At 43.0% G+C, this 26145-nt stretch overlaps 1 protein-coding gene across 1 annotated transcript in view; it reads left to right on the forward strand.

The window, feature by feature from the left end:
- MYO18B (myosin XVIIIB) overlaps nucleotides 1–16597 on the forward strand; it is a 315850-nt gene extending 299253 nt beyond the window's left edge. The window contains exon 44 of the mRNA XM_055374078.1: nucleotides 15931–16597. The gene's annotated coding sequence lies outside the window, so the exon portion shown is untranslated. The remainder of the gene's footprint in view (nucleotides 1–15930) is intronic.
- The last annotated feature ends 9548 nt before the right edge of the window (nucleotides 16598–26145 follow it).

A 26145-nucleotide genomic window follows, 5' to 3' on the forward strand; every position in this document is an offset into this window, starting at 1 on the left:
TTGTCTAGAACTTGGGGAAGAGCATTCTAGGCAGAGGGAACAGTCAATGCAAAGGCCCTGAGGTAGGAGCATGAATGGCGGGTTTGAGCACCTTTAAGGAGGCTAGTATGGTTGGAGTAGGGTGATCGAGTGGGTGAGGAATGGTGGACAAGATCAGAGAGGTGATGAGGGTCAGATGATGTAGGGCCTTGTTGGACTTTGTAAAAATGTTGGCTTTAACTGAGAGTAAGGATGGGAGCCATTTAGGGTGACCAATCATCTCACTTTGCCCAGGACTGAGGGAGCTCTTGGGACACAGAACTTTTGGTGCTAAAACAGGGAAAGTCCTGAGCAAACTAGGATGAGGTTTGACCTAGGTCCTAGAGCAGGGTTGTCCATCCCACGGTCTGTGGGACTCCTGTGACCCAGGACAGCTCTGAATGTGGCCCAACAGAAACTCATAAACTTTCTTAAAGCATTGTGAGATTCTTTTAGAGCCTTTTTTTTTTCCTCATAAGCTATCATTAGTGTTAGGGTATTTTATGTGTGGTCCAAGACAATTCTTCCAATGTGGCCCAGGGAAGCCAAAAGATTGGTCACGCCTGTAATCCCAGCACTTTGGGAGGCTGAAGTGGGAGGGTCACTAGAGCCTAGGAATTCAAGACCAGCATGGGAAACATGGTGAAACCCTGTCTCTACCAAAAAAAAAAAAAAAAAAACACTAGAAAATTAATCAGGCATGGTGGCACGTGCCTGTAATCCCAACTACTTGGGAGGCTGAGGCAAGAGAATTGCTTGAACCCAGGAGGTAGAGGTTGCAGGGAGCCAAGATTGTGCCACTGCACTCCAGCCTAGGCGACAGAGTGAGACTCTATCTCAAAAAATAATAATAATAATAAAAAGACTGGACACCCTGCATAGAGCCAGTGTAGGCTTTGGAGCAGAGTTTTGACATGACTTTACCCGAGATTTTTGCTGATCTCTCTGGTTGCTGGATACAAAATAGGCTCTAAGGAGACAAGAGCAGAATTAGGGAGACCAGTTTGGAGGTTGTGAATCCAAGTGAGGGATGAAGATGACTCAGATCAGAGTGGTAGCAGTGCAGGCATGAGAAGGAATGAACTTCTGAATAAATTTAGAAGGCAGCACCAAAAGGAAAGTTGCACTGGGGAAATGAGGGCCTGTTCCCTGTGTCACAACCTGGCAGATGACCTCCTGGCAGGTGACATGCCCAGCTCCCCTGGGTAAGGCAAGAGCTAGATCCTTTCTTCCCTGGGCTTCCTCTCAGTCTCACTGGTGGAAGAAGCCAAGAAATAGCGACTATCTGCACCTTCTGAGTGTCCCCAGGATGCTGTCATCACGGCTCCACCCTAAGGAGCCAGAGAAGGCAAGGCCTGTGCCCTCTTTCTACAGATGAAGAAATTGGAGCTCAGAGAGTGATAGGCCCCCAGGCACCCATCAAGCATGTGTTAGAGCTGGAACTGCACCCTGGGTTCACTCCCCCACCAGCTGTCAGGCAGGCCTGGTGTTCAATGCCAACCTTTTCAGAGTGTAACTCACCTGGGACACTTCTAAGACTCAGTGTTCTCATTTGTGAAATGGAGACAATGATCCCTGCCAGCTGCATCCTAAAAAGTAAAGGAGACTGTGCCTGTGAAAGTGCTCAGCACAGCATGGAACATGACGCCTAGTAGGCCCTCAGTAATATCAGCTTCCCTTCTTCCCCTAGACCCATCCCCCGGCCTGCCCTTGCAAATCTTTTCTAAGTTAAAAGATGTTCTGAAAGACTGTTTGGGGGAGCCCAGTGGAGCCATTCTGTCCAGCTGAGTGGGGAATATTTGCATCTTCTTTCCTAAAGGCAAACAATTTCATAGAGAAGCGGAATTAGTTCCCAAGTAGCCTCAGGGCTGTTTCGTAAATACATAGCTATGAGTGTTACAGGAGCCCCCGTTTGTCCAGCAAACCAGAACAGAGATGCTAAAGGCTGTAAATATCAGGGCAGTCTCTCTCCCAGCTCCAGTTTTAGAAAGCCAGAAATTCATTTCACTCCTTCTCTCTCCCTCTTCAAACACTCATTCATTCATTCATGTATGAATTCACTCAACAAGCATTTATTGAGTACCTATTATGTGCTAGGCACTGGGCTAGGCACCACAGAACTAAGCAGAAGCAAGAGAAAACAGGGTCCCGCCTTCATGGCACCGGACCTTGGTGCCTGGTACACAACAAAGCAATGACTAATCACAATGACCATAGCTCATGTTTCTAATTTTTTTATTGAGATCTACTTTGCGTGCAGTGAAATTGCTGAGACCTAAAGTGTGTTGCTCAGTCTGTTTGGATGAATGCATATCAGGACAGGACATTTTTAATCACCCTAGAAGGTTCCCTCGTGTCTCTTCCCAGTCAAGTGTTCCCTCCTCCCCCAAGCAACCACTGCCCTGATTTGTATCGTCATAGGTTATTTTTACCTATTCTAGAATTTCATACAAATGGGATCATGCAAAATATACTTTTTTTGGTGCAGACTTCTTTCACTCAGCAAAACATTTTTGAGATTCATCATATTATTAGATGAGTCAGTAGTTTGTTTTTTTTTATTGCTGAGTAATATTTCATTGTCTAAATATACCACAGTCATCTTATTTATTTTCCTGTAGATGAATATTTAGACTGTTTCCAGTTTGGGATTGTTATGAAGAGAGCTGCTATGAACATTTGTGTTCAAGGCTTTTTATGGACATTCGTTTTTGTTACTGTTGGATAAATACCTAGTTGTATTTGTCTAGATTGCTGGGTCTTAGGGTAGATATATGTGCAATTTCTTGAGAATTTGCTGTTTTCTTCTTCCTTTTTTTTTTCTTTTCTTTTTTTTTTTTTTTTTTTTTTTTTGAGATGGAGTCTTGTTCTGTTGCCCAGGCTGGAGTGCAATGGTGCGATCTCGGCTCACTGCAACCTCTGCCTGCCAGGTTCTTGCAATTCTCCTGCCTCAGCCTCCCGAGTAGCTGGGATTACAGGCGTGCACCACCACGTCCGGCTAATTTTTTTTGTATTTTTAGTAAAGATGGGGTTTCACCATGTTGGCCAGGCTGGTCTCGAACTCCTGACCTCGTGATCCGCCTGCCTCGTTGGCCTCCCAAAGTGCTGGAATTACAGGCATAAGCCACTGCACCTGGCCTTCTTTTTTTCTTAGAGTTGAGGGTCTTACTATGTTGCTCAGGCTGGCATTGAACTCCTGAGCTCCTCAGCCTCCTAAGGGTTACATGCACACGCCACTGCACCTGGCTTTACTGTGCCCTTTTCTATTCCTGCCAGCTATGTAAAGGAATCCCAGCTCCTCCACATCCTTAGCCTCATTTGATGATGTTGGTCTTTTTAGTTTTAGCCATTATGGTGGGTGTATAGCAGTATCTTTTTGTGTTTTTAATTGGCATTTTTCTAATAACTAATGAGGTTGAACACATTTTCAAGAACTTATTGGCCATTTGCATAATATTCTTGCGTGATGTGTCTGTTCAGGTTTTGTTAATTGAGTTGCTTGTTTTTTATTATCCAGTTGTAAGAATTCTTTATATGTTTTAGATGCAAGTTCTTTGTCAGAGATATGTTTTGCAATATTTTCTTCCAGTCTGTGGTTTGCCTATTTGTATTCTTAAAGATGTAGTTTGATGAGCAGATGTTTTTATTTTTGGTAAAGCTGGTTTATTATTTTTTTCCTTCATGATTCATGCTTTCTAAACCCTTTCTAAGAAATCTTTGCCTTCTCAAAAGGTCACTGAGATACTCTCTCATCTTTTTCTTCCAGCATCTTTTCTGTTTTAGTTTATAATTTATACTTAGATCTATGATCACTTATAATATACTAGGGACATATTAAGTGCTTAACGTGGAGTGTCTTATTTAATTCTCCCTGACACGTCTATGAAGAAGATACAAACATTATCTCCATTTTCACATAGGATGACTTTCATTTAGGTCTCTTATTGAGTTTCACTCATGTATCTACTTCTTTGTTCCATAAATACTTGCCTACCATTCATTTTGGAGCCAGGAAGCACTGCATCTGAATTTGCATTTGACCATCACATTGAAGACTCTCAGTTCTCACGTGGAGAAAACAGCAACTGTAGCCAGGAAGGACTTCACAGAGGAAGAGGGTTGGGATAGCTGTGGAAGGCTGGGTACAATGCAAATATTCAAGTATAAGGAGAAAGGCCTCTAGGGAGAGGAAATGCATGGGTGAAGGTGCAGAGGCTGGAATGCCTATTGTTGAGATGGTTTGTCCAATGGCAATGAGTGTGGCAAATTGTAATCATGGCCCCAGTAATTCATCTCTCCCTATGCCCTTGGGTTGTCATGTGACCTTGGAGTTCCTATCATCAAGGCAGAGTATTTCCTTCCTATGTGACTGGGTTTTTTTGTTTGTTTTTTTTTTTTGCCAACAGAATGAGGCAGAATACACAGTATATCAGTTTTAAGCCCAGGTCTCAAGAGGGCTTGCACGTTTCTGCTTGCTCTCTTGTGTCTCTGTCATCTCCATGGAAACACACCTGGGCTGACCTGCTGGTTCATGGGAGTCACCTGGAGCATGGCTGAGTCACTTCAGACATCCTAGCCAAGGCCATTCAAGACCTGCCAATAGCCAGCAAGCCAACCTCCAGTGTATCAGCTGGGTCATCCGAGAAACAGACATGTAGATGGAGCTAGGAGTACAAGACGGTGAAAGACAAAAGGTGACAGAAGCAGAATTAGTCAGGGAAAGGCTTTAGACCTCAATGTCCATCTGATACCTATTATATGAAATGAGGGAAGAGAAACAGGATTGGACAGAGAGCCTAAGATCATGATCATATTGGACAAAGTCTTGACCAACCCAAAAGGGAGCTCTGGAGCAAAAACTTTCCTATATAGGAATCAAGCATTGGGCAGGACAGCCAGGTTCTGGCACTCTGCTCTGTTAAGTCATTATCCAAGGGCTGCACCCCAACTGTGGGGCCTTGGCTTGAAAGCCAAGGGAGATTCTGAAGGGAGTAGCAACTTGAAGCTGTCAAGTAACTGCGGCTTTTGCAGCTGAACATAAAGTTCTTTTTGATGTGAGATGCAAGCAATGTACCTTCAAGACTGCCACCCGCAAATAGGTGAAAGGTCCCAGCCAAGACCAGCAGAGCAGAGCAGAACCACCTAGCCAACAACTCCAAGCACATGAGCAATAAACAGTTACCCGTGTATACCACTGGGCTTCTGTGAGTGTTTGTTAGTAGTGTTATCGTGACAACAGGTAACTGATACAATGAGTTAGTTCTGCTCTCAACTGACAGGCATTTCACCTCTCATTGGGGAAAAATGGAGGCTCTGCTACTGCTGAATAAATAAATAGTGGTTATTAATTGCATATGTGCCTGACTCTGCTAGGCAACCCATTTCCATTTAATAGTATCTGTGCTTATGACTTCAGTAAGTATCAGTTTGTATTGAGTAGCACAATTGTGGCGTCCCAGCAGCTGTTGAGGGTTAGGGGATGGGGGAGATTTTATGCAGCCACTAAAATACAGCAACTGTCAAAAAAACCTTAGGATACTTGTTACTTATTCATGCTCATCCGCTTAGACACTTGTGATTTGGGGGCAGAGGGTAAGCATTGTTGTCTGTGCTCATTGAATCTGGGGAAATACCATAAATAATGGCCTCTAGGGAGAGAAGGCAATTTCACCTTCTAACTTGCACTAACTCAGAATTATTCTAAAGTGAGGCACCATGACAGATGTGAAAGCCTCAGAAATGTCCTCAAGGGCACCTCCCAAGTATTTCCCTTACATTTCTTCAACTTCTCCATTTTGCTTCCTTTATCTAATCTTATCAGTGGGACTTTTGACTCTACCAGGAAAATATCCAAATAGGTCCATTGCCCTCTGCTCCCACCACTGCCACTCTTGTTAGAGCACCAGCATTTCTTGCTTGGATGCTGTGATCATCCCCTACTTAGCTCTACATTTTCACTCTTGCCCCTAGCTGTCTGTTCTTAGCCCAATAGCCAAAGCGATTTTGTTAAAAATGAAGTCCAATCAAGACATTCCTTCCCTCAGAATTCTTCCGTGGCTCCCTATGTCACTCCAAATAAAAACAAAATTATTACCATGAGTTGTTCTTATCCATTATCAGGAAACAAACCACCCCAACACCAAAGGGCTTAAAATAATATTATTTCCCACTGGGGTAGCTGGAAATTCCAATATCACCTTATGCACATGGCTGGTAGTTAGAGCTGGTTGCTGTCAGAGATCCAGTGGGGCCATCAGGTGGGTACCTCAGTTCTGCTCCATGGGTTTGCCTCCACATGACTGCTTAGGCTTCCTCCAACCGTGGTGGTTGAGCCCAAGTGCAAGAGTTACAAGAGGTGAAAGGGGAGGTTACAGAACTCCAAAGGCCAAGTCTTGGAAACTATGTGGTATCACTTCTACCGCCTTCTATTAGTTGGCCCATTTTTTTTTTTTTTTTTTTAAGACAGAGTCTCGCTCTGTCACCCAGGCTGGAGTGTAGTGGCGCGATCTCGGCTCACTGCAAGCTCTGCCTCCCAGGTTCACGCCATTCTCCTGCCTTAGCCTCCTGAGTAGCTGGGACTACAGGCACCCGCCACCATGCCCGGCTAATTTGTTGTATTTTTAGTAGAGACGGGGTTTCACCGTGTTAGCCAGGATGGTCTCAATCTCCTGACCTCGTGATCCACCCACCTTGGCCTCCCAAAGTGCTGGGATTACAGGCGTGAGCCACCGCGCCCAGCCAGTTGGCCCATTTTTATTGTATGTATGTTTAGGGGGGATGCTACAAAAAGGCATGACTATTGAGAGATGTAGTTCACTGGGAGGTCTGGAGGAGGTGTCGCCAATATAACCGGTTACCACCATGATCTATCCTTGTGCTGTCCAATAAGATAGCCACTAGCCATATTCAGTTACTGAAAGTTTCAAGTGACCAGTCCAAACAGATATGTTGTAAGCATAAAATGCATATCAGATTACAAAGACATGATATAAAAAATGTAAAATAAATCATATTAATAATTGTATATATATAAAATAACTTGAAAATATTTCATTATATTGGGTTAAATATTTTAAATTAATTTCTATTGGTTATTTATATTCTTTTGAATATCTAGAAATGTTAAACATATTCTGGCTTGCATTCTATTTTAGTTGCATAGATCTGCTCCAGTCCCTGTTTACCCCCTCTGACATCTAACACCATGTTCCTTTCATTCTTCAGTTCCTGCCACACTGGCTGCCTGTCAGTTTCTTTTCTACCTCTGATCCTTCTCTTATGCTGTTCCTTGTGTGTGGAATGCTCTTCCCATTGGAATTCTCATGGCCGGCTCCTTCTCATCCTTCACATCTCAGCTTCAACGTGCTTTGCTGTCAGAGTCTAGAGTAGACTTCCTCCGGTTACTTTAGTCCCCACTCACTGTTTATTTTCTATGTGGTCTGCATCACACGTTGTACTGTAGTTATTGGTCTGCGTGTTTTTTTGTTTGGTTTTGTTTTTGTCTGTTTCCGCTACTACTCAGTAAAAGCCACGAGGACAAGAACTCTTTCCTGGCATGAAACAGAAACTCAAAATATAATTTTAAAAGACTGCCCTGAAAAGTCTTGGCAGATATACTGAAGAGTCCCCAGACTCTAGACCAATGTGATAAATGTGTGGGGGAGTCCCAGATTCCAAGTCCCAAGATCAAGCTTTAGATTTACAAATAGTGCCTTCATTGTTATTACCATTATTGTTTTTAGTGGCTGGGGGTTAAAGACCTCTGGGGAATTCTGAGGAATGGGGGTGGGGTGCAGAGCATGACTCCTGTGACCTGCCTGTGGGGTCTTTCTCCATCAGCAGAAATGAAAGTGGCGCAGAACATGCCAGACCTTCTCACAGCTAGAACCCACCATTCTGTGGCTTCCTTTTACCCTGGGGCCAAAACCTCTCAACTCTTTATGCTGACCTACAGGACTATAAGCACATAATTGATGCTCAAGGAGTATTTGCTTGTTATCTCCTCTCATTATTAAAAAAAAAACAAAACATGTGTTGGCTATTGTGAATAGTGCTGCAATGAACATATGCATGCATGCGTCTTTATGACAGATGAGTTATATTCCTTTGGGTAAACACCCAGTGATGAGATTGCTGGGTTGAATGGCACCTCTGCTTTCAGCTCTTTCAGGAATTGCCACACTGCTTTTCACAATGGTTGAACCAATTTACACTCCCACCAACAGTGGTAGAAGTGTTTTCTATTCTCCACAACCTCGCCAACACTATTGGGTACTAGGCTTAGTACCTGGGTCACGAAATAATCTGTGCAACAAACTCCCATGACATGAGTTTACCTACATAACAAACCTGCGCATGTACCCCTGAACCTAAAATAAAGGTTAAAAACCTCTAAAATCTGAAAAAAAAAGAATGTAGGACGGGAATAGCAGACTACCAGGACAGGGATTGACTGCTCAGGGGCTGCCCCCAGCTGTCAAACAGTACCCTAAAGATCTCCGAAGTGGCAACCAGCCCCCAGCACCTGTTCATCTGAGATGCAATGGCAATGGAAAACAGAAACCATCTATCTAGAGACCCAAGGAGCATTTTAAGAACAACAGAAAGCAGGGGTGAAGTGAATGAAAGAAGAAAGGTAATTTAATTTCAATGCAATTGCTTCAAGTACAATAAACACAAGCGTCTGATTTTGGAAAGATTGAGTGGAAGAGGATATACTTTTTGTAACAGCCTACTCCAGAGTCACAGGTCTTATTTGCCATTTATTTAAGCATTGGGGAGTACAGTAAGTTTATTCAAAATGAGGTAATGGATGTGAATGCATTTTGTAAACTTTATAGTGCCTGGGAGATAAGAGGTGATGGTTATTTTGCAAGCATAATGTGCTCTTGATAAAACAGTCCTAAAGGTTTCATAAGTACAGAAGTGAGACCATCTTGTTCACCACTGAATCCTCAGTGCCCAGCACTGGGAGATACTAATAACTATTGTTGGATAAATGAGTGACTGAATGAAGAAATGAATAATCACTGGGCCGGGACTCCAGAGGCCTGAGTTTGTGTCCTGACCACACCTCTGAGTGGGCTTGGGCAAATCATGTTACCTCTCTGAGCCACTGTTTCCTCATCTATAATCATAGTACCTGCCCTGAGAATTCAACGGAAAAATGTATGCTAACTGCTGGACACAGTGGCTGTTATACAACAAGTACAAAATAATAGCATACTTTCTTTTGCATTGCAAAGTCAAAATGTAGACACAATACACTGGAGCTTCTAAAAATTTAAAGTACAGCTGTCCTTACAAAGTGATTCGGAGTCAACGCTTCAGTTGATTTCAATTCTTACAAGCAATGCCCTCAGAAAAACAGCACTATTTATCTCTGGTAGGAAATTAAGTTATAAAACAAGTAAACCAGGGTGAACATCACCCATCAGGCCGTGGCAATGGGTGCGTGGAAACTGATGAGCCGTCATTAATTTCTCCCGCAGAATCACTACCTAAATATGAGTTGGCAGTGTGGGGAAAAGGAAGCCATTTATCTGTGGCCAGATACAGACTCACAGATGCACTGACAGTGTCATAATTACACACCGGAAGTATGTCGTGCAGGGTTCAGTGTTCAATGAAAGCCCTGTCATCACGGGGACAAGGTAGTTTCCTTGGGAATTTCGATATACAGACTGTAGACCAGAAGTGTTCTCAGAGTTCAGCCATGCCTCTGTACTGGGCTAGGGGAGTGTTTCAAGATTGCCTTCTGCAGTCACTTCTGCTGGTGTTGGGTGGAGGGTTGTTAGGGAAGAGAATAACAAAACTATTTGAACAGACGAGGATCTGGGGATGTATCATTATTAAATGGCACTGATAGGCTGAGGATCTCCTGGTCTTACTGTATCTGAATTTTCTTGACAGGGCACGTAGGAATATGGAAGGCAGAAGGACAACACAGCTCTGCTACGTCCCCGTTCTTGGTAACTTTCTTAACCCGACTATGCTTTATCTTTAGTTTTCTTATCTGTACAGTGAGGATACTAAGAGTCCTTACCTCCCCAGGTATTTAGATGAATTACATGTTAGAACAGTGGCAGGCGCATAGAAAATGCCCAATAAATATTAGATATTGTTATTGTTGCTTATGAGTAGTGATGAGGGACCCTGAGAAGGTCCACCAGCAAATAGGTCCTATTTGTAGGATAAAAGGTTGGATGAGGTTGGGGAGAAAAATTGCTGGAAAGAGTTACAAGTGATGTTAAGAAGCAAGTATTGAAGGTAAACCTGACAAGCTATTAAGTTCAAGGATAGATACGGTTCTGAGAGAGAGGGAGATAAAGATGCAAGGTCGGGAGACAGGTCACCTGCAGGAACAAAGCGCGTGTTACATATTTAATACTTACATGACAAGTAAGACTTCAAGACAGTGATCAAAGCAGAAAACTACAATTGATTGAGTACCTATTATCTACAAGATGCATGCTAGGTATTTTAGGTACATAGTGTCACAGCCAGAGAAGATATGTATAATTGGTCCCTTTTTTTTTTTTTTTTTTGAGACGGAGTCTCGCTCTGTTGCCCAGGCTGGAGTGCAGAGGCGCAATCTCTGCTCACCGCAAGCTCCACCTCCCGGGTTCATGCCATTCACCTGCCTCAGCCTCCTGAGTAGCTGGGATTACAGGCACCCACCACCACGCCCGGCTAATTTTTTGTATTTTTAGTAGAGACAGGGTTTCATCGTGTTAACCAGGATGGTCTCGATCTCCTGTAACTGGTACCATTTTACAGTGAGAAACCAGAGGTCTGAGCAGTGAAATGCTTTGCCAAGTCACATAGCTAATAAGGAAAGAGATGGGATTTGAATCCAAGTCTGTCTCCAAGTGAGTGCAATTTTCTTCCTAAAAATTTCATTATAAAGTAAGACTTGCCTGTGAAAAAAGAAGTATAAAAAGACATGCAGTGAAAAATGTTTCCTTCCTACTTCTACCCTTGGCCCTATTCCCCATGGGTAATCATTCCCAGTGATTTCTTGTTATCTTTCCTGATATATTTTTAATGCATGGACAAGCAGGAATATAAAATGCACAATTTTTTAAAGGTATGTGTCTTACAAATGTATGCATTTGTGTGAATTTTACAAACACAAATTTGAGCATATTAAATAAATGTTTCTACACATTACTTTTTGCACTTAAAAACATATTTTGAGGATCTTTCTGTATAGCACAAAAATACCACCATAATATGCCATTGCATGAATATACCATCATTTTTTAACCAGTCCCCCTTGATGAACACTTGGATTGTTTTTAGCCTTTTGCTTCTATCATGTTGTAATGAATATCCTTGCATATGCATCTTTGGATATATGTTTGAGGTCATTTGTGGAAGGAATTTTTAAAGGCAAGTGCTATGTTGAAAGGTGTATTTTTCTTCTTGCTGTTTTAGTAGATTTTACTGGAATGGAAATTGGGTGTGGTTTTTCACTATTCTAAACCTCCCCACTGTCTGTTGTTGGCTGTTTTGTGGGTTGGCTTTTTAGGGGTTAAAGGCACAGGTTGGAGGATGGGATTCCCTCCAACTTGGCTGCAGGTTGTTTTGAGATGGTATTGATAATTTCATACATTATCTTCTTGTCGACTAAGAAAGGTCATCCCAATTTATTGGGCTGGTTACCAAAGATAATGGTGGCAATTCAGCAATTTAGTGTTTGTGTCATTTTATAGGTTGGCCTGTTGCTGTTTTAACAGAAACACTGGGATTAATGGATGGATATTCTCACTCCTTCCCTCCCTTCCCCTACTAAGGAAAATGTTTTCATTGTTCACTCAGCATTCCCATCATCCCCACCAGACATTTATTATGCAAAAAGGAAAACTCATGAGGGGTGAGAAACCAAGGGGTGGGAGTGGAGAGATTTAGTCCACAGATGAAAAGAACAAGAAAGAAAGAAGAGGAAAAGTTGGCAGCTTGCTGAGTTTTTGATTAAGAGTTGAGAATTGTGGAGAGGTTAGGAAGGGAATCACTTTGAAGCTGCTACTGTATGGAAGGATAAGAGGTATTGGAAAAGGAGGCTTTAAACATATGTTGTGAGTTATGAATTGGGTGTCTTTTTTTTTTTGAGACGGAGTTTCGCTCTGTCGCTCAGGCTGGAGTGCAGCGGCGCAATCTCGGCTCACTGCAAGCTCTGCCTCCCGAGTTCATGCCATTCTCCTGCCTCAGCCTCCTGAGTAGCTGGGACTACAGGCGCCTGCCACCACGCCTGGCTAATTTTTTTTTTGTATTTTCAGTAGAGATGGGGTTTCACCGTGTTAGCCGGGATGGTCTGGATCTCCTGACCTCGTGATCCACCCGCCTTGAACTCCCAAAGTGCTGGGATTACAGGCGTGAGCCACCACACCCGGCCGAATTGGGTGTCTTTTTAAGATTAATATTGGAAATGCCTTTTAGTGCCTTTTGGCTGCTAGACTGATTCTTTGAATGTCACGTTCCTCCAAAACTGGACCATGTAGTACTCCAAAATGTGCTTGGGTTATGCTAATATCACTGTCATCATCATCAACCATCCTCATCATCACTGCTACTACTTGTTAAACACATTTCTGTGAAAGATACAGCATTAGATGTTTTACCTAATTAAAAAGTAAGGTAGGTAATATTACTATACCTATTTTACAGAGGAAAAAACAGAGGAAAGTGGTTCAGCATTTTTTGCTCCTGGCCTCATGGCTGGTGCCAGGGCTGGAACTTACACCCATGTCTATTTCAAAAGCCCGTGCTTGAATCCCCTATCATCCTGGTCACCGTCTTATTACTGTAATCTATATTAATGCAAGGGTGTTCTTAATTTGTCCTCAAATATATGTTTGAGCCCTTTGGTAGTGAACCCCAAATTCATAGTTGCCTAAAAATTTTCCTAGAGAGCTAGATTGCATCCCTTGGGAAACAATGAAGCATTAACTCCTAGGAATTGCATAAGGGTGATCAGGGCTGGAGTGCATTTGTAGGTAAAGGAAACAAGACCCAGTGACATGGAGCTGAGGAAGTCTACTGATGCTCAAGAGAGTGAGTCCGGGTGCCAAGAGATGAGACCACAGAATCAGACCCGGACTAGCTATGAAGGAATCTGAATGCCAGGCTTCCAGATTTGGTTTTATGATAAAGATGTGAGAAATCTTTGATGGGTTCTGAGTAGATTTCCCTTCTAAAAAAATCACACCAGCTGCAAAAGAGATGATGCAACAGAAAGGAGAACTGGGAGGGGTTGGCGGACAATGGAAACACTGATGAAAAAGTCTAGGTAAGAGATGATAATGGGTGAACTCGGGCCAACAGGAAGGGCTATGAAAGGACCTAGAAACTAATTGGATGTGGAGGCTGAGAAAAAGAGAGGATGCCTGGATGCCTCTGGGGTTTCTAGTCTGGGTGACTGCTATTTTCTCAGGCCACTGCTTAGCATCAGCCCAGAGCAAGGAGTCCCAGGACCATGAATAAATCCTGCAGCCCCAGGACAGAGTTCTGTTGTATCACTTGCTTTCTGCATTTTTACCTCCTTCTTATTCCATAATCCTTGCCCTGTGGAAAGGGGCTGACAGTTTCTTACCAGAGCTCAATTAAATTAGCTCTGAGCCCACCCCTTTTGCAAGTCCTGTGTGCCCGCTCAGTTTCCCTGCCAAGAAAATCTGCCCAGGCAGCAGAGCCCCATGCCAGAGATGTACAATCCCCTGTTACTATGATTAATTTGGATAAACATATGTCACAGAAGCATCAGAAAGTGAGCTCTCCTCTGTGAACGAGAACAAGCTGTGTTGAACCTGGAATCATTCAGGCTTCAAATTTGTAGGCAACTTCCAGGGAGCACGGGATGAGGTGGAGTTACGAAATTTCAAAGCAACAAGGACACTATGTTCCTTGAGAGGAATCTCCTCATTGCAATTGCTTCTTCCAAGTTGGTTGATAAACAGAGGTGAGAGCACTGGAGAGGAACTGAGCCTTGATTTTTTCCTCACAGAGCCCAGAGAAAGAGCTACTGTTTATAGAGACGGTTTAATAGAGTGGTCTAGAGCTTTGGCACCAATGTCAATGGGACTTGGGGACACAGCCTGGCTCTGCCACTGACTGTGGAACCTTAGTCCAGAGACTGTGCCTCTGAATCTCACTTTTCATCTGCGAAACATAGGGTGATGATGTGATTTTTAACTCATCTGGGATCTTGAGGATCCCAGATATAAAGTGCATTTAAGCAACATAAACTTTCAAGCATCAGACAGCATGCTAAACATCGATGCTGAGTAAAGCAGACTGGCCGCCTGTCTTCTTAGACAGCACAGTCTAGTAGATGTTCACACCCCTCAGGCTTCATTAGTGACTGCCTCCTGTGTGCCAGACACCACACTGGGAGCTTTTGTTTATTATTATCTGCAGCTTCAACCAAAAGCTGAGAGGTAAGCATTGTATAGAGCCCGGTGTTTTTTCTCTTTAAAACACTAAGTTCATTTAAGGATGGGATTGATATGATCCTCTATCCACCAAGCCCTTGGTTAAAGAGGACCACTCTGTAGCATGACAACCTTCCCTTGTTACTTGGGGAGAAACTATCATCTATCTCGGGCTTTTAAGTATAACCTCATTATATTCCATTTACCAAGGTTGGAAAGAGCCATGTTCTGGTCTTGGCTGGGATTTGCAAGACCTGGAGCATTGAAGAGGGCCTGTCTACTCTAATCCGGTGAGAATGAGGTTGCTAAGGAGACCTTTGTCATATTAAATCAGTAAATACTGGGATGCTGATGGCTTCCCTGAAAAGGGGGTGCTTTCTCTTTTGAGAAAGGAAAACAATTCCCTTTGGATTGGAGGGGAAAAGCCATCGTGGAAAGTGGTGTTTGAAAAGAGAACAAACCACTTTGAAACTCTTTATCTTTCTGGCTTATCATGAGGCAAGAGGAGAGGCAGGAGGGACAGGAGTTGTATTTTACCTTATCAAGAAATCTAGGCTTCCTAAGCTTCCTTCTGGAAACCTTGTGCCCTATACTTAAGAGCAAGTGATTTTTTTAAAAGAGAGAGAGAAAAAATAAAGAAAAACAAAATTAGGAGAGCCAGTGTAGGAGACAGTAAAAGACTGGTTTACTAAACAGCAGGCACCTAATGAGGCAAGGACTTTAGATGTCAAACTGGCTTGAAGATGCAGAAAAGACTTCACACTGCTGGAGGAACTAATCCTACGCCTGAGATGAGCTCATTCTGCTTGCTTAGGAAAAGCAAAGCAAAAGCATTAATCTGTTTCCTGATTGATAGCAGACTTGGATTAATAAAAAAAAAAGTGCCTATGTATGTATTTCTTGCAATAAAATATTTATTACAGAATTTTAAAGAAAGATTAATTGACCGGATGAATAAATAGTATTCCAGGTTGCTGAAGTTTTAAGTTCTGTCCTCCAACAAATATAGATTTATCCAAAGTGTATTCAAATTTTTGAAATCCTCAGCCGTAGCTGGTTGAGCTCTTGTAAGTACTGAGACTGGGTCTATATAAAGCCAAAATAGGAACCCTCCAAGGAACTCAGTTTCTCAACCACTTTCAGTTCATAAAATAAAATAACCATGAATTATAGGTGCTGGATGGAAACATAATGAAAATCTTATCCATCAATTTCAATTTGCAGAAGAAAAGGTTGGAAGCTAGAGAGGTTTGATGGCCTGCTCAAGGTCAAACGGGCCCTAACTAGAACCCAGGTATCCTCACTCCTGGTCCTGTCTACCTTCCACAAAGGAGACCTGTTGGTTTATTTGATGGTTTCAAGTTCTTCACTGAAATTAACCAAGGTATGGCATCCTGTGATCTCCCATCAATTTGAGCCACAAGAATCTAACTTGATCAATTAATTCCTGCCTCATTTTATTCTGTTCTCTTCCTTCTCACAGGAAGTAACATTTCTGCCAACAACAACATCCACTCCTACTCAGCTCTTCGTTCCCTGCAATTCCTGTCTTGCCCGACCCCTGCAGAGTGGAAGAAGGTGATGGGTGGGCAGAGAAATGGGAGATGGGAAGAATCTGTGATTTGGGAGCCTTTTGGTGACATGCACATTCAAAGGACTAGGAAAGAATGGCTTTTTCAAACAGCATAAATAGAAAACCAGTGGGCCCGAGCGCTCACTGCTACATAATGAACGTGCCTGCCTTTTCCTAACAACATTTTAAGTCGGTAATTGGCCCGACAGGGGACGTGAACTGTACACTGAGTCACAGAATAGTACAGAAAATCTCAGAATGGCTTCACCTCCCATCAGGAAAGCTGCCTGTGTACCAAGCCCTGTAGAGACACATTTCTGGCATTTGGAGGAGTGCAGACGTTCAAAATAAGAAAGGGCTTCAGAGGACAACCGTCCCCTGGGTTCCCGGCCTTTTCCACATCAGAAGACTCTTTGATATGTTCCCCTCTTTCCCTAGGGCCCCTTGTTCTAAAGGATGCAGCCAGCAAACTAAACTGCTCTGATCATCTAAAAAAAAAGGATATGTTTCCCACAGAATAACCACGGATCTATATAACGAATGATCACTCAGTTAATATGATGCCTCTAAAAGATAAGTGGCCTGTCTCATCTAAAATAATCATAATATCAATAATAATATGATTTTATTGGGTGCTTACTAAAGCCCAGATGAGGGATTTACAATGCTTATCTTACTTAATCCTTATGAGACTGTCATAAAGTTGTCTTTATTTCACAGTTCAGGAAACAGAGGCACAGAGGAGTTCTGTAACTTACCAAACTAGGTTCAAAACTCAGATTTATCTGACTGCAAAGTCACTTTTTTTTTTTTTTGGATTTAGCTTCAAAAGGACATTGCCTTTACAAAGTTATTCTTAACCATGCTACAGTTTTTCTATTAGTTTTTTTGAAATATTGACACTCATTTAGGGGAATGCCCATCAATTTCTTCACAAGCTTTTGCAAGGTTGGAGGCTTTAGGTTAAGTATTGTTGTCTTGGTCTCAACTCTTCCCTTAATAGTTAAGATAATGGAGACCCACAGAGGGCTAGAAACTTGCTCAGTATCGACCTAGCTAATTAGCAGTAACACTAATTTTAAATGCTAGTTTTTAAAATTCTGGGTTCTGAGCTCTTTATGTCACACTCAGCTTCAGCAAGCAATAGTTGAACACCTATCAGAGGGAGAGCAGATAAGTAGCAAGCATGTCATCACCCTTATAACCAAATAGCCATGGCAGACATTACTAATCAGTCATGGAAATCTTTCCTGCTGAACCTGGATGTGGCTCCATGCAGGCACTCCCAATCAATTAGAATTGGCAAATGAGATAAATCTTATTCACTGTTGACACCATATGCAACACTGTTCAAGGTCCTCAAGATGATGTAAAACAAGCACAAAATGAATATCTGCTTTCAAAAATGCTGTCACTTTCAGAAAATTATTTCAGTCCAAAGTAATTTATTTCAAAGTCCTAGGGCAGACCAACTTCTAATACCAGTGAGTTTTGGAGACAGGCAATATCATGAATTGATATTGATAACCTGCTCACAAAGTCAAGATCAACCAGGATGAGAGTAGGGATAGGGACCACCTTGAGGGGACGGGATGTGAGAATGTGAGTGGGAGAAGGTGGTTGCTGGAGGGCCAGTCAATAGGAGAAGGCATTAACTCAAGAGAAATGTGTGAGTGCATGAAGCTGAGGGTGGAGGTGGAAGTGTAATTTGACAAGGAGGGACACTAAGATTGATAGCTGAGAGAGAATGCGGTATCCACTGTGCTTCAGGGACTGCAATAGTTTGAATGTTTGTCTCCTCAAATCTCATGTTGAGTTTGATCCCCAAAACTGGAGGTGGGGCCCAATGGGAAGTGTTAGGGTCACAGAGACAGATTCCCCATGAATGGCTTTGCGCTGTCCTCATGGTAATGACTGAGTTCTCACTCATTACTTCCTGCAAGCGCTGGTTGTTAAAAAGAGCCTAGCATCTCCCCTGCCTCTCTCTCTTTCTTCCTCTCTCACTATGGGATCCCTGCACACACTCACCTTTGTCTTCCATCATGAGTGGAAGCAGCTTGAGGCCCTCACCAGATGCAGATACTGTTTCTTGTACAGCCTGCAGAACCATGAGTCAAAAAATCCTCTTTTCTTTATAATTACGCAGCCTCAGGAATTCCTTTATAGCAACACTAAATGGACTAAGACATGGACAAATCTGAGATTTAAGGGTGGAAGGAGCAGGTTAAAAGTATTAATTGTTGCATATCAACACTTGTGAGTAAGATAGCTCTTCTCTTTGCCTCTTCACCTTTTTAAAATAAGTGACCATGATAAAAGAAAAAGTTATAGAATTGGGAGAAAAGGACAATATAATATAGACCCTCCCGAAACCTTTGGGACTGTTTCCCACTCTGAAGTAGACTTGGACAAGGACATTTTCTGACTCCCAGAAGTGGTGAATGCCACGTGGTCAGCAAATTCTGTCAAGACTCTTCCAGCCAAACAAGTCTATGTCATCTTGCTTGTTACTTTACCTCTTTAAAGGCAATGGCTACTGGGATGATGGATCTTGGAAGCATTAGCAAATGGAGTCAAAAGAACTAAAGGAAGAGGACCCAAATGTGGAGTGAATGAGATGGAGATTGTGTGAGTTATTAAGTATAGAACAGCCCAACTCCAGGGTGGGAAAAGAGGAATTATGCAAGTGCCAGGATAAGCATTTCCACTTTGGAATTCTAAGAAATGAGAGTTTTCTAGAGAAGTTTTTCATCAAGGGAGAAATTCTATGTCAGGAATGTGTCAAAATTTAGAACCAAGCCCCTTTCATAGGCAAGGGAAGCTCAGGTGCCCATTGAGGATGCCCTGAGTTTGGGAAAGAGGACAGTGTCTTCCTGGGTTAAGCAGCTGTCTGCACCACTTTGGATCAATTTCCACTTGAACATGTTGCCACTGCTTCCCAAACTCGATCTTCTAACCCCAAGAATGCATTGTATAGAATTAGTCTCACAATTCCACAGACAGAATTAGCTTCTGCAATGAGAGATCAGCCCTTGACTTGTGGTTAATTACGTACAATTCAAAATCAACCCCCTGTTGTTCAAATTTCCCTCGTGCCTGGAGCTCTTGGAAGAAGAAATTGCATGCTGTCCTGGGAAAGGCTGGAGAAGGTGTATGGGACTAGGTTGCAACATGTTGGCATATCCTAAAGACACATGTGAGAATAATGTGGTCGATTATTGTGACAGCTGAGGACAGACTTTGCTAGTCAGAATTCTGGGGAAACAACTTTAAGCATAAAAATGTTTCTTTTAAATGATTATTTTATTAGCCTTGTGATCAGTGCAGTACAGGATTCTGTTCCTGTTGAAAGAAGTAAAGCATTCGTACATCCCCAGCGTCCTTTAGTGAGCTCTCTAGGGCAGGGATCAGGGAACTATGGCCTGTGGGCCACATTCTACTCACTCCTTGTTTTTATACAGTTTCATCAGAACATATAATTTGTTTACATATGGTCTATGGCTGCTTTGAACTACAACAGAAGATTTGAGTAGCTGCAGCAGAGACCAAATACCCTGAATGGCTCACAGAGCCTAAAATATGTACTACCTGGCTCTTTATAGGAAAAAGTTCACCAACCCCTGATTTAAGGAAATATCAGAGAAACCACCTAACCTTGTATTTTGAAGCTGGGTTCTGCTGGTCCGTGACCTCCTGACCTTTTCCCTGCTCTGTTCTGCAATGCAGGAAGTTGCAAAGGAGCTGTCTCCCACAGGTGTGTTTGAGGCTCCTGGGTCAACTGGCTTCTGTCTGGATTCAGCAATGGCAGATACTGACAGTAGACTAAAGAGGGACAAGATTAAACACACACACACACACATGTATACACACACAGATACATATACACACATACACATATACACAAATATACATATACACACATCCACACATTTATACATATGCACACATGCACACTACACACACACATATGTACATACATACACACATGCACACATATATACATATACACATACATACAAACATGCATACATTTATACATATACACATATGCACATATATGCACATAAACACATGCATACATATATACATATACACAGTATACACATATACATATATACACAAACACACACACAATTTTACATATATACGCATATACACAAACATACATATACACACATACATTCACACATACACACACATGCACACACCACATATGCACACATGAACACACATATACACACATACCACATATGCACACACATACCACATATGCACACATATACATATGTGTGCACACATACACACACACACACACACACACAATTCAGTCAGCATCTCCAGTGGCAACTGTGAACCTTCTGTAGCCCCAGCTACTGTTGGCTTGGCCCCCTGTAGTGCCAGCTTCTGCTGAGGAGCCCCAGACCCTGGACTCCAGTAACACTGTCCTTTGACCCTCCAGCCAGGAGGTGGTAGGAGCTTCCTGCTGTACTGTTCTCTGTGATATCTCATGGTTGTTAGTAAATTCCTCAGCCCTTCCATCCCCTATATAACCAGTTTCTTTTATCAAATTCCTGATTTTAAATCCATAGATTTGTTTCTGTTTTGTTGGTTGGATCCTGACAGGTCCAGGTCCTGACCCTGAATCCTGGCCATAGCACCAAAGTCCTGTTAGGGTCTGCTTTCTGTTTTCTACCTTGATGGGGCTGTTGGAGTTTTGCTTTGAATACTGGGTGGCTGTGTTCTTCCAAATTGTTGGAGCAGACAGCTTCATTAGCTAAGGAGTCCTTGCTACAGTCATGGGCTTCTCTAGACTCACCAGATGAATATCCATCTCCATCCTCAAATATCTCTCTGCTGCTCACAGTGAGATGGGACCCCAGGGAGGTGGCACTATCATAGCTCTCAGTTCCTGTGCCCCTACTGCCAAGAAAGGTCATCTATCACCAAGAAAGGTCATCTACCACCGAGAAAGGTCATCTACCACCGAGAAAGGTCATTCTTCTGATGCTCTTTGCTTGTTTCCACAGTGCTCACACTCCCAACACACCTCTGCCCAACTCCAGCCTAGCATAATAACTCCAACCTCACTCCTACCACAGATTGTTTGGCTTTGATGCTCTCAACATTTGAATCTTGGCCCTTCCTAGCCCATCATTTTTCCATGATTTAAAAATTGATCCTGAAAAACAAAAAAAATCAGTGGTCAGAACATTTAAGAAAATACTGGATTAAACAAATTAAAAGAGGTCTCTTCAATACAGGACTTCTCAGAGCCTTTAAAATAAGAGGCAATTGAGACGGCAGTGTTTTCAAAACTAATTTGAGCATGGAACTTTACTTCTCTGTGTGGGGATCATCTCATGGGGCTTAGGACCCATGAAACATTATATGATATGATGAATATTTGTTGTTTTTGTCTGTCCAGATTCCATCTTTCTCTTACCCCCTTCTTCTGGTGACAGGATAACTCTCTTGAGTCAGAGACCTTTTCCATCTGGTATGGGTGGGACTGACCTTCCTGCCATCATCTTCAACAACAGAGTTGTGATGTCATCCAGTTGTGTCCACAGTGATTGAGGATGGGAAGGTATCTAAATTGGGACAACCAGAGTCCTTAGGGAGACTTTTCTAACAAGGATTTCAGGGAGAACTTGTTCTTTCTTTCACTGGGGGTATTGAGTTGCTAGAATAATAGTGGGCCAGGGGTCTAATGGCTATCAGGTATGGAGAAGCTATTGGAATAGAAACCAAGCCAAGAGCCATAACAGAATTGACAGCTAGAGAGAAAGCAGAACCCTGACAATATTTCCTGAGCCCCTGGACCCAGTCAAATCAGAAACTGGTTCCATTCCTTTGACTCCCTAGTTACATGAGCTAATAAATCCTACCACTCCATTTTAATTTTACTATTATTAATAATTTTATTTTTGCTTAAGGTAGGTTGAGGTCACCCTTTTGTCTCTCACGAATAAAATATGCCTGGCTAATAGATGGAGAAAACACAGCCTCTTCTGGCTCAAAGTACATGCCATGCTGCCTTGGGTCAGAATCCCCCTGCTGGCTTTGAATCCTTAGAATGCAATCCCCAAGGCCAAGCCCTGTGCTTGGTATTCTGTCCCAACCACTCAAGGTCCCCTGAAGAGAAAAGGCCATGTAGAAATCAGGGCTTGAACGGGAGAAGACAGATGGAGCAGGACAGGAACACAGGGTAGCCTCCATCCATAATTCATCTTTCCAAAGCCAGGTCGCAGTCTCGACATCCTGGATCTTGGTTTTGTGTGAACCCATGAGATGGGGCCTTCAGGGAATGGACACCCAGCCCTGTGCCTCTTCTTAAATTATGCCATGATTCTACATGTGCCCTAAATTTCCATCTTCTCTGCTGTTACACCGTTCCAACACCAAAGATCATTGATTCCAGCCCTGGAATGATTTACTTGGTGCAACTAGAAAACAACATATGTTGACTTGAATGATATTCAGATTAATAAATGAGAGACTCCAAGGCCTTCCAGCTGAGAAGCAGTTTTCATTCGGAAATTACTCATGTGGAATGGCAGAAGTGCCAAGAATACAGGTGTAAACAAGTGGCAGAAATGAGAAGAACCCGATGCGTGAAGAGAACAATGAAAATATTACGTCATATGCTGAACGCCCCTCAACATTGGAAAAGAGCTTCCACGAACAATCTTGGTGATGCTCAAACCACCCTCTCAACAGGTGAAGGTGATTAGCCCCATTTTTCAGAGGAGATCATCCAGGTGGCCAAGAATACAAAATGACCCAAAGTGCCCCATATCAGGTAGCCAGAGGGGGCAGTCAGGGCTTGAGTGTGAGATGCCTGACTCAGGTCCAGGTCTCTTTGCACATCAGACAGGGATGGTTAGCTGGTTTCCATCTCTGATCGACATGGAGCTGACTCTATTTCCCATTTTTCAGCCATCCCAACGACTCCACCCCAAAATCCAAAGTTTGCCCCTCAACACTAAACACCACTTTGCTGGAATGTCTATGTTTTCCTTCGACCATTAGGCTTCCCAGTTGTCACCTGGGGAAACTGTGACTATAGATTCCAGCTCAAACCATAAAGGGTTAAGAACTAAAAATAGTGTGATAGCAATTAAAGCTCTTCTTTTTCCTAATCATTTATTTCTTGATTTGTTAGCTGAAAGCCTATTATGGCATCTTAAGACATTAAAGAGTAGTTTTTGTGGGGGGAGGAGGATCCATTATACTAAAGACAATGCTTTAAATATGGTGGACATAAGTAAATTTTCTCTCTCTTTGCAAACCCAACCAACTCCATTAAGATGAACTAACAGTCCCTAATAAGGACAGCGGCCATCAGTTAAACAATTAACATATCTTTAGTGTTTTTCTCCCCAACTCATCCATAAACTCCAGGAAAAATGTGCCTGTCTTGTTCATTATTCTATATGCTCAGTAGGAGCAGAGCACGGAGCATGAAGTAGGTGCTTAGATTAGAAAATAATACAATAATTGAATGAATTAACAAACCATTGAGATGAGATAGTCAAGTCAGCATAAACATCTTTTTTGTTTGCTGATCCTAGAGAAACATTAGCTTATGAACTTTATAGACAATAATAGCTTTGTACTCAGTATACTTTACTGTCATTCAGCAAAGCAGTTATTGATCACCCACTATGTGTCAGGGGTGTCTTAGACTGAGAGCCACTTCATATGCTGTTTGGTAAATGCACAGACACTGAAACATATAAACATACATACACAAATGTAAACATGCACACACACATATCCACAGACATATACACATACAATACATTCTTAAAGTCTTGGCTTGATTTTCTACTGGTCAAGATATGCCTGGGTTTAACCTGTGCATGCCTGTACCCTTCTACACCTGTAAGGACTTTATCTTCACCCACACTTGCTCCTCAGCATGAAGGACCGAGCTTGCCTACAGATGGGCCATATTTAAGCCTCTGCTGCACCCATGCCTTGGGGCTGACTTTGGGTATTTGTCTGCCCTGGCCCATAATCTGATCTTCCACTTGGGCCTCCTCTTTGCCCTCTGTTCCCTCAGCCCTCACCTGTGCTCTGGTTTTTCTCAGACACTTTGGCCTGGATCTCTATCTCTGCCTCAGTCTTTTCAGGTCCTCTTGGGCCCTGGACCCCAGCACAGAGGCTGGATACTGAAATGGACTCCCCTGGTGCCCCCTTCTCTGATCTCTTCGGTGCCCTGCCTGTGGGACATTTTGGATTCCCACAGATCATGCTTGCTAGAACTTGAGCTGGCTGTGTGAATGGCCAGCTTTTTCCTACCAGCTTGAACCCGCTTTGGCCACCAGCGTGTGGAATGCCTTTTCCAAGAGGTGGGATTAGCTGTGATCCTTCTGCCTGCCCCACCCTATTGTAAGCAAATGGACAAGGTCCTGAAGGGAGGCAGGACTGTGGCCCATCTACCTGCCTTGAATAAATGTCCATGAGGCTTCTTTAGTTGTAAACGCTTAGAACAGGGTTTCTCAGCCACAGCATTATTGACATTTTGGGCTGGACAATTCTTTGTGATGAATTGTCTCGTACATTCTTGGATATTTTGCAGCACCCTCAGCCTCTATGTACTAGATACTAGTTGCAACCCCAAGCTGGGACGACCAAAAATGTCTCCAGACATTGCCAAGATCCCTTTGGGGGTAAAATTGTCTCCAATTAAGAACCACTGCCTGGCCAAGTGCGGTGGTTCACGCCTGTAATCCCAGCACTTTGGGAGGCAGAGGCAGGTGGATCACGAGGTCAGGAGATTGAGACCATCCTGGCTAACATGGTGAAACCCCAACTCTACTACAAATACAAAAAAATAGTCGGACATGGTGGCACGTGCCTGTAATCCCAGCTGCTCAGGAGGCTGAGGCAGAGGTTGCAGTGAGCCGAGATCGCGCCGCCACTGCACTCCAGCCTGGGCGACAGAGCAAGACTCCATCTAAAAAAAAAAAAAAGGAGAGAGAATGTGGGATAGCAAAGCAAACTGATGATGAGTGTGACCCAAAGCTCATGCACCTTTGCATGTGGCAGCCAATCTATCCTTTGTTTGCTTAAATATTTTGAGTTGAGTTTCTGTCCTTTGCAACCAAAAGAGTACTGATGAATATATCTAGGCTACATAGCACCTAGCACCGTGCTAAAATGTAGTGGTGACAATATAAAGTAAATATTGTTATTAATTATTTAGTCGATAACTATTTGTGTGCCTTGCATAACATAATGCTGATTGTGAAGTGATGAGAACAGCCATAACATACTAGAAGGCTCGGATTCCAGTCCGAACTCATCACCTACATGTGATCTTGGCTAAATTACTAATCCTGTCTGAGCTTGTTTCCCTTATCTGTAAGAAGATAGAATTGGAACAGATCAGTCATTGCAAATTGGTGGTCAGGGAATGGATTCAGACCTTCTTTTGGTGTTTCATTTAGCCCTCACAGTATTTTACAATACATAAAATGTCATGAGAAAATTCAGATGTCCAACTTCTTTAGGAAAATTGGGAGGTCAGCAACATTGGGCCCCTATTACCACATGGCAATGACAAACAGGTTTTAGAAGGGGCATGTACTCTCTGAGCCACCTGAGACCCCACCTCCCTCTTCCCCTTATTTTATGCTTCCTGCCTCACTCAGCCCACAACCTGCTGACTGCAAAAGCATTTGAGTTTGTGTTTTCGAGGCCATGTTCTTTCACCTCTGATATTTTCTGAGGTGGCAGAACACACCCTTCACGAACAGGAGACCAAAAGGCAAGAGGGTCAAGGGAGACAGATTGAGCCCAAGAGGGAAAACAGCCACCCAGGAAAGCAATCTGTTATTCTAACCTCTGCAGGGCCACTGGCAGGTCCTCAGGCCTGAGACACAGCAGCAGTCAGGGGGTAGAGAGACAAACAAGCCAAGATTGTCTTTCTTTGCTTTTCAGCCAGACAAAGAAAATCCCTCTCTGCGTAAAGCCTCCTCCGCAGGCTTTGATGTCTCTCTTCCCAGCAGAGGCGCCACTTCAGACAAGAGAGGCAGGCAGGGGCAGAGAGCTGAGAACAAAGCGGCGTTTCCTGGGCTGCTAATTATTCTCCTTCTATGTAAATAATTATCTGGA

This window comes from Gorilla gorilla, chromosome 23, assembly GCF_029281585.2.
Source record: "Gorilla gorilla gorilla isolate KB3781 chromosome 23, NHGRI_mGorGor1-v2.1_pri, whole genome shotgun sequence".
Lineage (NCBI taxonomy): Eukaryota > Metazoa > Chordata > Mammalia > Primates > Hominidae > Gorilla > Gorilla gorilla.